General features: G+C 40.7%; 1 protein-coding gene across 4 annotated transcripts in view; it reads left to right on the plus strand.

Annotated features, from left to right (window-relative positions):
• The first annotated feature begins 85 nt into the window (after positions 1-85).
• AGTPBP1 (ATP/GTP binding carboxypeptidase 1) overlaps positions 86-13088 on the plus strand; it is a 175696-nt gene continuing 162693 nt past the window's right edge. For 3 of the 4 annotated variants that reach the window (XM_046664863.1, XM_046664865.1, XM_046664866.1), the window contains exon 1: positions 86-261. The gene's annotated coding sequence lies outside the window, so the exon portion shown is untranslated. Of the gene's footprint in view, positions 410-13088 lie in introns of all 4 variants that reach the window. The other variant, XM_046664864.1, reaches the window with a different exon arrangement.

Here is a 13088-nt window from a genome sequence, read left to right on the forward strand (position 1 = left end):
CCCCCCGGCGCGCGCGAGCCGGCTGGCGAGGCGCGCGGGGGGCGGGGCGCCGCGCTGACGTTGCCCGGGATGCGGGCAGGTTCCGCCGCCGCCGCCGCCGCCGCCGCCTCGCCTGCCTGCCACCGGGGTTTGTATGAACACACCGGGCGGCGGGCGGCGAGGGGTTCGCCGTGCGCCCAGGGAGCAGCCGCTGGCGCTGTCGGCGCCGAGCCGGGTGCTGCGGCTGTGCCCAGGCCCTGCCAGCGCCCCATCCTGGAGCCGGTGAGCGCCCCGCCGCCGTCCGCGCGTCCCGGCCGGCCGTCCCTCGGCTCTCCGCGGCTGCGGCGTCCGGGGGCGGGGGAAGCGGGCAGCAGCGGCCCCGGGCTCGCCGCCGTCTGCGCCCTGGACCCCTCCGCCCCTCTCCTGACAGGTCGGGGAACGCGTGTCTTTCGGGGGGTGGGCCGAGTCGTGAGGGAAACCCCCGATGGGTTGGGGCTGTGGCCGCTTTTTGGAAAACGCCCCACCCAGCCCCCACCTCCGGACGGTCGGTCGCCCCCGCCCCAGTCCCCGCGGAGGGTCCCCGCGCAGAGGCGGCCCCCGTGCCCTGCCTTTCCTCTTGGGCCCCGAGCGCCGGTAGCCGCGGTGCGGCGGGAGCAGAGCCGAGGGCGGCGGGCTGGGGCCGAGCGCGCGCCCCGCGTCCCCACCCGCCGGGCCCCCGCCCCTCGGTGCGCCGGCTGCCAGGTGGGCTGGTGAGTGTGACGGCGGCGAGGCGAGGTTTGCTTCCTCTCAGTGCGGGGCTTGGCCTGAAGTGTGTTCTCTGTTTACATCTTGTCACCTTGTGGTTTGATTTGAACCTGTATCCGATCGCCCTCGATGACAGTGCAGTGTCCCTACGGCCTTCCTGCCTGAGTTGCGGCTTCTGAATCGCAGGTGTTCAAGGACTCCTGCCAGCCCAGCGCCGGGGCTTGCCGGGCTCCACGGCCGCTGCCGCCTGGTGCCGCTTACGCCTGGGAGTACCTGTGCGGTTCTGAGTCGGTTGGTTTCCTTTCCTGGGCATTTTCTCGTGATCGAAGGGAGTTTTGGTACATTTTAGTGTAATCGATGTGAATATCGCTAACTTACAGCCCATTTCTCGTTTTAGTGTAGCTTGCTCAAGTGTCTGAAGGTCTGGCACTGCTGATGGCCTAAGACGTTCTAACACTTAGCGGGAATTTTCATTGGCGATATTAGCTCTGTGTGGGTGTTTTTTTTTTTCTTCACGTGTTCAAAATTGTAGCAGTGTTTAATTATAATGCATGACAATTTGTCATTAGAAAGGACTTTAACAGTTATCTCGATCACTCATTTTCACTTCTCTTTTATGTCCGTGTTATCTCGTGTAAATGGAGTTATCACTTTATTTGTTAACTTCTGAATAATTCTTATAAATTGTCTTCTTTCCTGAGAAAACCAGAAAGTTATTTTTGTCATTGTATTGTGGCGGGAGGCCAAATAAGTAGTAGTGTATTTAAGGCACTTTAAATGGTACATATTTTTAAACATGTGCCAAATGTTAATCAAAACCAACCAACCAAAAAAAAAAAAAAACCCTGGAAGATCTATAAGCATTTCCTATGTAATTACTATGAGAGAGTTGGCGGTTCCTTATCCACTCCTTATTTCTCATCCTTAAGCAGAGTTGTAATGTGACTTGTTCAGTGTCCCTTTCCACTTGAGTTAAGTTCTTGAAGGAAATTAGAGGTTAATGACTTCAAAATTCTGCCTTGAATGGCTTCAACACATATTTAGAACTGCAGTCTCGCAAAAACATTTAAATGTATTAATGTAATTTAACTTTTGTAGAAGCAATTTTTACAAAGCTTTGAATTGAGGCGCTATTCTCTTTAGAACAGTCTAGCTAAACTTCTGTATGATAATGGTTTTATCTCTGATAGCAAAGAGAAGAGAGGTCAAGACTTGTGAAATTCCCTAATTTGTATTATAGTCTGCATTTTGGAGTTTTAAAAAAAATTCATCTTTCAAATTCTGCTCTTCTTGCTTGAAGTCCCCTAGTACCTGGAAGTTGAACAATGCATCACCCTGTCAGAAGGCTCTCTGCAGGTTGGGAGCTTCCCTTAGGCGGTGGGTCTCCATGTAAACACTAGGAAGTGTTTAGAGTGGGCGCTGAATTTCAAACTTTGTATATTGTTGCTGGTTACTGTGCCTGTGTACTATAGTGTAGTGGCTAATCGGGCCTCAGAGCCAGACTGGCTGGCTTTGAATCCGGGCTTTGCTTTAGGCAAGTTATTTATCCTCTTTGTGCTTCAATTTTCTCAACTCCAAAAGTGGGAATAATAATGGTTATACCCTTAAGATGGTCTTGAGTATTAAATGAGTTAATACACATGAAGTGCTTAGCCCACAGTGCCTCGTACATAGTTAGCGCTCGGGAAATGCTGCTGCTTTTCCTCAGTCTTCCATGGGATCTAGTAAGCCGAAGAATAACTTTGGGCTGATGGAGCATTATTAGTGCAGTTTATTCCTCTATGACCCATTTGCTTCTTTGAGACTAAATGAGAGCTTAGTTTCACTGTCCTGCCTTGGAAGCATGCAATTTAGTTTTAAATAGAACAGCTGGGAGCCTGAGCTGGGTGCCCTGGGATGCTGCTGGAGAGCTGCTCAAGTGCCCTGTTTGAACCCTCTGACAGGACCTTGGATTGTCTCCCTCCTGGTGCTGTTGGCTGCTATTTTAGTCACCTGTTTTTGAATTTGTGATTGTGCATTTCTTTGACTGTCATGTGCTGCTATCAAAAATATTATCTATCAAACTCTTGAGGGGTATATATGTTTTTATCTGATAAGATATTGCATGATGTTTCCAGGATATATAAAGTCAGTTTCGTGTACGCTTTCCTTTTTGGATTTGTTTTCTTCTTTATTGATCTTGCACAGAGTGAGGTTAATTTTGCTTTGACATTGTGTTCCTTTTCAGCTTTCATGTAATTGTCCTAGGGAAGTTTGTTTTTAAATTAATGATTTTATGTACTGTTGCTCTTCCTGGTTTACAGGGATCTGCTATGAATACTCTGTTCTTTAAATCAGGTGTTTTCAAACTTTTGATCTAAGGATGCTTTTATACTCTGAAAAAATTATTGAGCACGCCAAAGAGCTTTTGTGGATTATATCTCTCTATACTTTTTATATTACAGATTGAAACAGAAATATAAAATTTTCTATTAATTCACTTAAAAATGACTTTTTAATAAAAAATGACTTTTTCCAAACAAGGTAGGAGAGTGGCATTGTTTTATATTTTTGTAAATCTGTAATATCTGGTTTAATAGAAACAGCTCGTTTCTCATATCTGCTTCTGCATTCGGTCTATTGCAATATGTTGTGTGGGTTGAAGTATACAGAGGGAGAAAATCCAGCCTTACACAGTTAATGGCTGGAAAAGGGAGGGATATTTCAATAGCCTTTTCAGATAATTGTGGATATTCTTGTTTGGTACTACGTGAAAACTCAACATGTGGTAGTTTTTTAGTTATTTGCAATATAGAATCTGAAATCCTATCTGTGGACTTTTTCATAATGTTGTATTAAAATCCATTGGTCTGAACTTTGAATGGATCTTATAGAATCATGTTTGAGTTTTATAACATCATGCCTTGATCACTGGTAAATATTAGTTCAGTCAGTTATGCAGATCTTCCAAATGTTGATACATTTCATTATATAATATCAAAAAGTCACATTTGTTAATATCACCACTCATTCTATCAGAAACAAATTATTGGGAAGCTGTCCAGGTCATGACATGATAGTAGATATGAGTTTTCCAGAAATCTGGTTTTTGTTTAAAAGCTCATATTTTATCATTGGCAACAAATATGACTGCCAGTTGTTTCCTAGAAGTGCAGGCAGACTTTGTTCATCTCTGAGAGAACCTCTGCCATAATACCTTAGTCTGAATAACCTTAGTCATTCTTTCAAGTAAAGATAGTGTTTTCATAATAAAAGGGGCTAGTTCAAGCTCTCAGTTCAGTGACACAGCATTTTTCCTTGAGACAGCCATCAGCTATTGTAATTCAGGATGTAGCCAACCCTGGTGGCCTAGTGGTTATAGTTTGAGAGGCTCTCACTGCTGCGTCGCAGTTCCTTTCTGCTTAGGGAACCACACCACCATCTCTCACTTGTTACACTGTGACAGCTGCGTGTTGTTGTGATGCTGTGATGCTGAAGGCTGTGCCACTGATATTTCAAATACCAGCAGGGTCACTCATGGTGGACAAGTTTCAGCAGAGCTTCCAGACTAAGGCAGACTAGGAAGAAGGACCTGGCCACCCGCTTCTGAAAAAATTGGCCTTTGAAAACCCTGTGAATAGCAGTGGAGCATTCTCTGATACAGTGCTGGAAGGGGAGCGGAAGGCACAAAAAGATCAGGCAGGTTCCACTCTGCTGGACACAGGGTCGCTAGGAGTCGGAATGGACTCCATGGTACTAACAGCAGCAAAGGTAGCCTTCATGCATACTTACCATTCTGTGTCACAGAATATTAAAAGGATGTATATTCAAGGGCCGAGATTTAATAAAATAAATAATTTGTACTGTTTTTTTCCCCTTCTTCTTCTTCCCAAAGCCCCCCAGTACATAGTTGTATATTCTAGCTGCAGGTCCTTCTAGTTGTCCTTTGTGGGGTGCCGCCTCAACATGGCTTGATGAGCCCAGCTAGGTCCGCGCCCAGGATCTGAACTGGTGAAACCCTGGGCCGCTGAAGCTGAGCGCGGGAACTTAACCACTCGGCCACGGGGCCGGCCCCTAATTTTTACATTTTAAGGACATTCTTAAGTGAAAAAGCCTCTTTCTTTTATAACTACACTTGATGGTGAAAAATACAATAACTAATAGTGTGGTTTGGTACCACTACCATAATTTGTTCCAAGATGCCAGAAATTTTACACACCATTGCTTTTGTACCGTAAGTGTAAGTGTTAATACAATTAAGAAGGCTAATAATATTTTAGTAGTATTATGAAAATAGTTTTGACCTTGTGGACCTCCTTAAAAGATGTCTTGACCCCAGGGGTCCATGGACCACACTTTAAGGACTTCTGCTATAAATCATAGAGCATTCCCAGCAAACTTTGATTAGGAAGGGAGGTGGTAGTGTCAATCTCTAGTCTGTTTTTGCTTTAGACTTTTGGGCCCTGGTAAAGGCCTTCTTCAAAAAAATTTAAGCATAGTAAAAGTTTTTTACAGAAAATTGAGAGCTTTCTTAAGGATTTTAGTCTGGTGCTGATACAAGGGACTGTAGTATTAGTAATCTGAAATTACACTATCTAAAAACAAAAAGATTTGGTAGTACATTGCCATGTAAATATTCAGTCTAATGTTTTTGTATTTTACATACTAGGCAAAGTGAAGGCACAGTGTGAAAAGCTCAGCTGATATCAAGATCATAAGCTAAAAAGAAGAAAAGCCAAAACAAACTACTCAGCTTCCCTTCTTAATCTCTGTTTGTTTCTCACTTAATTCAGGCTGAGGGTGAACTATCCTAGAGAGAGGTGCCTAGTACTTGCTGTCTTTGCCTCATGTCTTATGGGGAAAACGATTTAAGATGATGAAGATTATAAGGGTATAGGTTACACTGAGAATGAAAATGATAATAAGGTCAATGAAGGATTTATGATAGAATAATGGTGGTAAATACTTGAACACTGCCTACATATAATAGAGTTTAATGAATTGAAAAGAACAGTATTTTTGACAAGAACTCTCGAGATTTATTAATTTATCACAGGCACGGTTTCTGGTTGCATGTAGGTAGAACTGATGATGGGGAGTGCAAGACAGCTGACTTCCCTGATGAGCTTCTCTCCTAATTGCAAAGTGAGGGCATCTGACCACCAGGTGATCTGGAGCTGCCTTCAATTCTAGAGTTCTGGGATTTTTTTCTTTGCCTGTTGAAAACATCTCCTTCATCTGTTAATTTCATCTCATCAATTTTAACTTGTGTTTACATTTGAAACTTATTTTTTCCAATTTTTAACATTGATTCATATTCCTATTTTCAGTTCATATTTTGATTAAAAAATGTATTTCTAAAAATTATGGTAAAATATATAGATCATGAAATTTATGATTTTAACCTTTTTTTTTTTTAAAGATTGGCACCTGCTAACATCTGTTGCCTATGTTTCTTTTTCCTTCTTTTCTCCAAAGCCCCCCGGTACATAGTTGTATATTCTAGTGGTAGGTCCTTCTAGTTCTTCTATGTGGGACACCGCCTCAGCATGGCTTGATGAGTGGTGCTAGGTCCGTGCCCAGGATCTGAACTGGCGAAACCCTGGGCTGCCGAAGCTGAGCGCGCATGGGGCCAGTCCCACCATTTTTAAATATACAGTTCAGAGGCAGTACACTCACATTGTTTTGCAACCATCACCGCCATCCATCTCCAGACCTTTTTTATCTTGCAAAACTAAAACTGTACTCATTAAACGATAATTCCCCATTCCCTCCTTCCTCTAGCTGCTGGCGACCACCATTCTGCTTTCTCTCTCTATGAATTTGGCTAAGTACTACATTGTATGAGAGGAATCATACAGTATTTGCCCTTTTGTGCCTGGCTTATTTCATTTAGCATTATGTCCGTCCATGTTGTAGCATGTATCAGAATTTCCTTCCTTTTTAAGGCTGAATATTATTTCATTGTATGTACATATCATGTTTTGTTTATTTGTTCATCCATCAGTAAACCATTGGGTTGTTTTTACCGTTTGGCTGTTGTGAATAATGCTTCTGTGTACATGGGTGTACAAATATTCCTTTGAGACTCTGCTTTCAGTTATTTTGGGGACATACTCAGAAGTGGAATTGCTGGGTCATATGATAATTCTATTTTAAATTTTTATTTTATTTTATCGTGGTAACATTGGTTTATAACGTTATATAAATTTCAGGTGTACATTGTTGTATATTTTGTTTTCTGTGTAGATTACATCATGTTCACCACCTAAAGACTAATTACCATCCGTCACCACACACAGTGCCTCATCACCCCTTTCTCCCTCCTCCCTCCCTATTTTAAAACTTTTAAGGAACTGCCATTCTGTTTTTAGAGTGGCTGCACCATTTTACATTCACACCAGCAGTGTACAAGGGTTCCAGTTTTTCCACATCCTTGCCAACGCTTGTTATTTTATTTTTTTGGATAGTAACTATCCTAATTGTGTGAGGTGATACCTTGTTGTGGTTTAGATTTCCATTTATGCTGCTGAATTTGGTATGTTGGTATTTTGTTGAGGATTTTTGCATCAGTATTCATGAAGGGTATTGGTCTCTAGTTTTCTTATAATGTCTTTTTGTCTGGCTTTGTTATCAGGGCAATGCTGGGCTCATAGAGTGAGTTAGAAAGTCTTTCCTCCTCTTCAGTTTTGTGGAAGAATTTCAGAAGGATTGATGTTCTTTAATGTTTGGTACAATTCACCAGTGAAGCCATCAAGTGTGGGGTGTTTGCTAATTAGGTTTTTGGTTACTGATTCAGTCTCATTAATACTTAGAGGGCTCTTCAGATTTTGTGTTTTTTCATTATTTAGTCTTAGTAAGTTTTGTGTTTCTAGAAGCTTGTCAGTTTCATCTAGATTATCCAGTTTGTTGGTGCACAGTTGTTCGTACTCCCTTGAAATCCTTTTTGTTTCTGTAGAATGAGTAGGAGGGTCTCCACTTCAGTTTCTAATTTTAGTAATTTGAGTCCTCTCTATTTTTTCTTAGTTAATCTTGTAAAAGACTTGTCAATTTTATTAATCTTTTCAAAGAACCAACTTTTAATTTTGTTGATTTTCTCTCTATTTTCTATTCTAGACTCCACTTATCTCTGCTCTAATCTTTATTATTTTCTCCCTTCTGCTGGCTTTGAGTTTAGTTCTCCTTTTTCTAGTTCCTTACGTTGTAGAGTTAGGGTTGTTGATTTGACGTCTTTTTAAAGTGTGCTTATAGCCATACGTTCCCCCCTTAGCACCACTTTTGCTGCGTCCCATATATTTTGGTATGCAGAGTTTTTGTTTTCATTTGTCTTTAAGCATTTTCTGATTTCCCTTGTGATTTCTTCTTTAACTCATTGTTTAAGAATGTGTTGTTTAATTTCCAGAAATTTGTGTATTTTCCAGTTTTCCTTTATTTCCTTATTTATTTTGAACTTCAAGCTCTTCTGGTTATAGAAAATACTTTGTATGGTATCTGTCTTTTAAAGTCTGTTGAGACTATTTGTGGCCTATCATATGGTCTGTCCTGGAGAATGTCCCGTGTGCTCTAGTTAAGTAGAGTGTTCTGTATAGATCTGTTATTTCTAGTTGGTTTATTGTGTTGTTCAAGTCCTCTTATGTCCTTACTTATCTTCTGTTTGGTCGTTCTGTCCATTATTGAGAGTAGGGTATTGAAGTCTCCAACTATTATTGTGGGAGTGTCTGTTCCTCCATGTAATTCTGTCAGCTTTTGCTTCATATATTTTCATGGTCTATTACTAGGTGCATGAATGTTTGCAGTTCTTATTTTCTTGCTCTCTTGAACCTTTTTGTAATGTATAATGTCCTTCTTTGTCTCTTGTAATCTTTTTTGATTTAAAGTCTGTTTTGTCTGACATTAGTATCCACTCCTGCTCTCTCTTGGTTACTATTTGCATAGCATGACTTTTTCTGTCTTTTCATGTTCAGCCTATTTGTGCTTTTGGATTTAAAGTGAGTCTCTTGTAGACAGCACATAGTTGGGTCATTTTTTTTTTTTTTTAAAGATTTTATTTTTTCCTTTTTCTCCCCAAAGCCCCCCGGTACATAGCTGTGTATTCTTCGTTGTGGGTTCTTCTAGTTGTGGCATGTGGGACGCTGCCTCAGCGTGGCCCAATGAGCAGTGCCATGTCTGCGCCCAGGACTCGAACCAACGAAACACTGGGCCGCCTGCTGCGGAGTGCGTGAACTTAACCACTAGGCCACGGGGCCAGCCCTGGGTCATGTTTTTTTAATCCATTTTGCCAATCTCTGCCTTTTGATTAGAGAGTTTAACCCACTTACATTTAAAGTAATTACTGATAAGGAGGAATGTCTGTCATTTTGCTATTTATTTTTTATATGCCTCATGGCGCTTTTTGTCCCGTAATTCCTATATATTTTGATTTTTCTTGGGATATTAGTGGGAGCTGACTTTGGGCTGTGGTACTTTCCTTAAAAACAAACAAACAAAACAAACTTTGTTTATGAGTCAGGCAAGGAAAATGGGTGTTTCAAGGTAAAACTTTTAATCTCATCTATCACCTATATAGATTTAGAAATTTTGGCATCTGTTTAAGTCTAAAAATAGTAGGAATCCGAGTTGGGGAACAGTTATTTTAAATAAATTATTTAATTAAATTGAAATGTAGCGAGGTTCTGCTCCCAAAGCAATAAACTCTGTTATTTGGTGCATAATTAAAATATCACATAGCAAAACAAATTAGACTCTTTTTAAGTGCCTGAACATCTTTTGTGGTCTGGTATGTGAACCATTCAAATTTGTTTTTTTAAAGAAGATGCATGATGAGGAAAGGTAACAGGTGTAAACTTTTTATAGATTTACCTGTACTTTTTGATAAAATTAATGACAACAATATAAGTGAAATAAATTTGCCTGTTTGCAGATTGAGCTAAAATATTCATAAAATAATCATTGCATATCATGTGAGTAAGGTAACTGGATGAAAATGTATACCTTAGTACAGTAATTTAGGTTAATATACACAGACCATGTCCAATGTATATATTTTTCTCAATTTAAATGCTTGGCTGAGGTAATAATCTCTATCTGCCTATTATTGCTGGGAATGTTACTCCTCTTTCCTTTAGACAACAGATACTATTTACCACCTTCCCTCAAAGTTTCTCACTTTTTCCTTTATGATGTTGCCAGGGGTTTGGGCATATTCTCTGGGATATTTTTATTAAATAATCAGGATTTGTCACATTGACATTGCTGGTGTGGGGAATAGTAGCTTCCTTATGTTATCAAAAAGTGATTTCTTCTTTTCAGATCTTGAAACAGTTAGAGAAAGCTGATAAAAGATGATGCTGATGCCTTTTCAATGTACTTGTTCCCCGTCCCCTATGGTAGAACTACCTAGATCTTTTTAAACTACAGTCTTCCCCTAGTTGCCCACATCCACTCCAAGAACAATAGCTAGTATTTAACAACAAAGGTTGTCATTGTTGATTAGAGCAGTGTTTCTCAAACGTTTTTAAATAGTGGAAGCTTTTTCTCTGATGATGTCTTGTAGAGACCCATTTGTGAACAGAGGAGAGTAAAATATTGAAGTTGTTCTGGTTGAATGAGAATAGGGCCAAGCTTAAGCAAGGTAAGTCAACAGGGGATCATATTTCCTCAGATTCTATGTGGAAGATTTATACTGGACGCTGGAGTGTGAGCAGTATATGTTTCTTTGCATTTTTTCTTCTTCTCTTAGCAATTTGACTTGAAATGAATTTAAAACCATGTGTGTTTGAGGTATTTATACATTTAGATCATAGAGCTTTAACTTTGGGGTGTGTGTCAGACTTTCTTTTATGGCTTGTTTGTGGAATGAAAATTAGGATGACGAAATTCTGATGCCTTGTGTATGGGTACACCCTTCTCGACTTGACTGATGAGTTTGATTTCAGGCTTACGCCAGTGAGAACTGAGGGTTTCAGTTTTTAGATTCCCTGGTCTCTGGAACTAGCTCTATTTTCTTCTTCTTCTTTCTTCTTTTTTTTTTTGAGGAAGATTAGCCCTGAGCTAACATCCACCGCCACCCCTTGTCTTTTTGCTGAGGAGGATCAGCTCTGAGCTAACATCTGTGCCCATCTTCCTCTATTTTATATGTGGGACGCCCACCACAGACTGACTTGATAAACAATGTGTAGGTCCACACCCGGCATCTGAACTGGTGAACCCCGGGCTGCTGAAGCAGAGCACAGGAACCCAACTGCTATGCCGTTGGGCTGGCCCCTGGAACTAGCTCTATTTAAGAGCAAAAGAGCAGGAAAAATCTAAAAAATTTAGAAGATGCAAAATGTGTCATTTTTCTTGAGGTAGAGTATACAAAATTGCTTGCTTTTCCTTACATATAGGGTAGTTAGGGCAAGTTGATACTGCATGTAGGATTTTTCTGCTGATAGGGGCAAATTCCCACATTTAATTCTAGTATAAGCCCACCTTTAAATGTATAAAAGTCGACTCATACAGATCCCTACCCCTACTTGGGAAATATATACTGTGAATTTTTATGGAATAGCGTAGATTTTTACTGCAGCTTTTTTCTTTTTTTTAAACTTCTGCTGGCTAAATAAGTCAGAGTACACCTTTGAAAGACCCAAAGAGGGTCAATAGTTTAGATCTTTTGTAAAAGGATGTTGTATTCTATCATGGGAAGCAGGCACTGAGGTACAGAGGGCATATGTCCCTAATCCTAATTTAGGAATGGTTGAACTATGAAAGTTCCTGCAGAGACTGAGTTTTTTTTAAAACAGCTTTATTGAGATATAAGTCACATACCATACAATTTCATACAATATGAAGTATGTGGTTCTGTGGCTTTTAGTATAGCCACAGAGTTGTGCAACCATCACCACGATCAATTTTAGAACATTTTCAATACTGCAAGAAGAAACCCGCATCCATCCTCCCCCCTCCCCTTCTCCCCTAGTCCTTGGTAACCACGAATCTACTTTCTGTCTGTGTAGATTATATACCTATTTTGGATATTTCATATAAATGGGATCATAATGATGTGGCCTTTAGTGACTGGGTTCTTCCACTTAACATAATATTTTCAAAGTTCATTTGGTAGCACATATCAGTACTTTTTTATTTTATATCACTGAATAATATTTCATTATATGGATATACCACATTTTATTTATCCATTTATTGGTTGATGTACATTTGGGTTGTTTCCACTTTTCGATTACTAGGAAATATAATACCATAAACATTTGTTTACAAGTCTTTGTGTGGCTGTGAGGTGTTGTTTCTTTGGGTACATTCCTAGGAATGGAACAGCTGAGTCATATGGTCACTTTCTGTTGAGGCTTTTGAGGAACTGCTAGACTGTCTCCAAAGCAGCTGCACCACTTTACCTCCCATCAGCAGTGTGCGAGGGCTCCGATTTCTCCACAGTTTTGCTAATCCTTGTTATCTGTATTTTTTACTATAGTCATTCTGATGGGTGTGAAGTGGTTACTCATTGTAGGCTAAGTTTTTAAATAGTGGTTAGGCATAACAGGAGTGATAACACTCTTAGATGGAATTAGTATTACAATTAGAGTATTTAATAGGCTGACCTAGGAGTATAATCATCAGTAGCTGTTATGAACCCTGGCTGTATGTAATTAGTATCATTTCCCAATTTAAAAAAATGATGTCACGGATTTATCTCATCTCCGAGGATATTATATGATTCACCCCCTGCCTCCGACCCCCGCCAATCCTTTGTTGAAGAAGAAAACAGTGAAGATCCAGTTAGAGAATAGAATCGCTCTAGATACCTTAAGCTGAGAGAGTTGTTTTACTTTAGGATACTAAATAGCTTAAGGAATTGTTGGGATGTATTGGTCTGGGTCCAATCAGGAGATAGAAACCAGTATAGTAGTATAATAGGGAAAGATTAAAATAAAGAATCGTTGACTATAACAGAGGATCAGAGCAATGAGGGATTTACCAGTAAGAAGTAAAGATAACACTAAAGAATATAGGAATAGCTGATATAAAGAGCAGTGACTACCCCCAGGAATGAGATAGAGTGGGCCCCCTCTCCTGCTGAGGTCTAGACCTTATTGGAAAGGGCAAGGTCAAGGCAAGTAGCTGTGCTGTGGCACTGGTGGAATTTGCTGGATATCCGCCTTCTAGGGTGCCAGGGAAGGCTGTTCCTGGGGAGATGTCTCGCCAGAGGCACTCTGCTACAAAACTGCATGGCCTCCTGTTGGAGAAGCTGCACATGCTGCATCACGAGCCTGGTGTTGGAGAAGCCATCCTCGTTAGAGGACTGGGTCCTGGAGAAGCCATCCTCGTTATAGGACTGGGTCTTGGAGAAGCCATCCTCGTTATAGGACTGGGTCCTGGAGAAGCCATCC

Source organism: Equus quagga, chromosome 6, assembly GCF_021613505.1.
Source record: "Equus quagga isolate Etosha38 chromosome 6, UCLA_HA_Equagga_1.0, whole genome shotgun sequence".
NCBI classification, from domain to species: domain Eukaryota; kingdom Metazoa; phylum Chordata; class Mammalia; order Perissodactyla; family Equidae; genus Equus; species Equus quagga.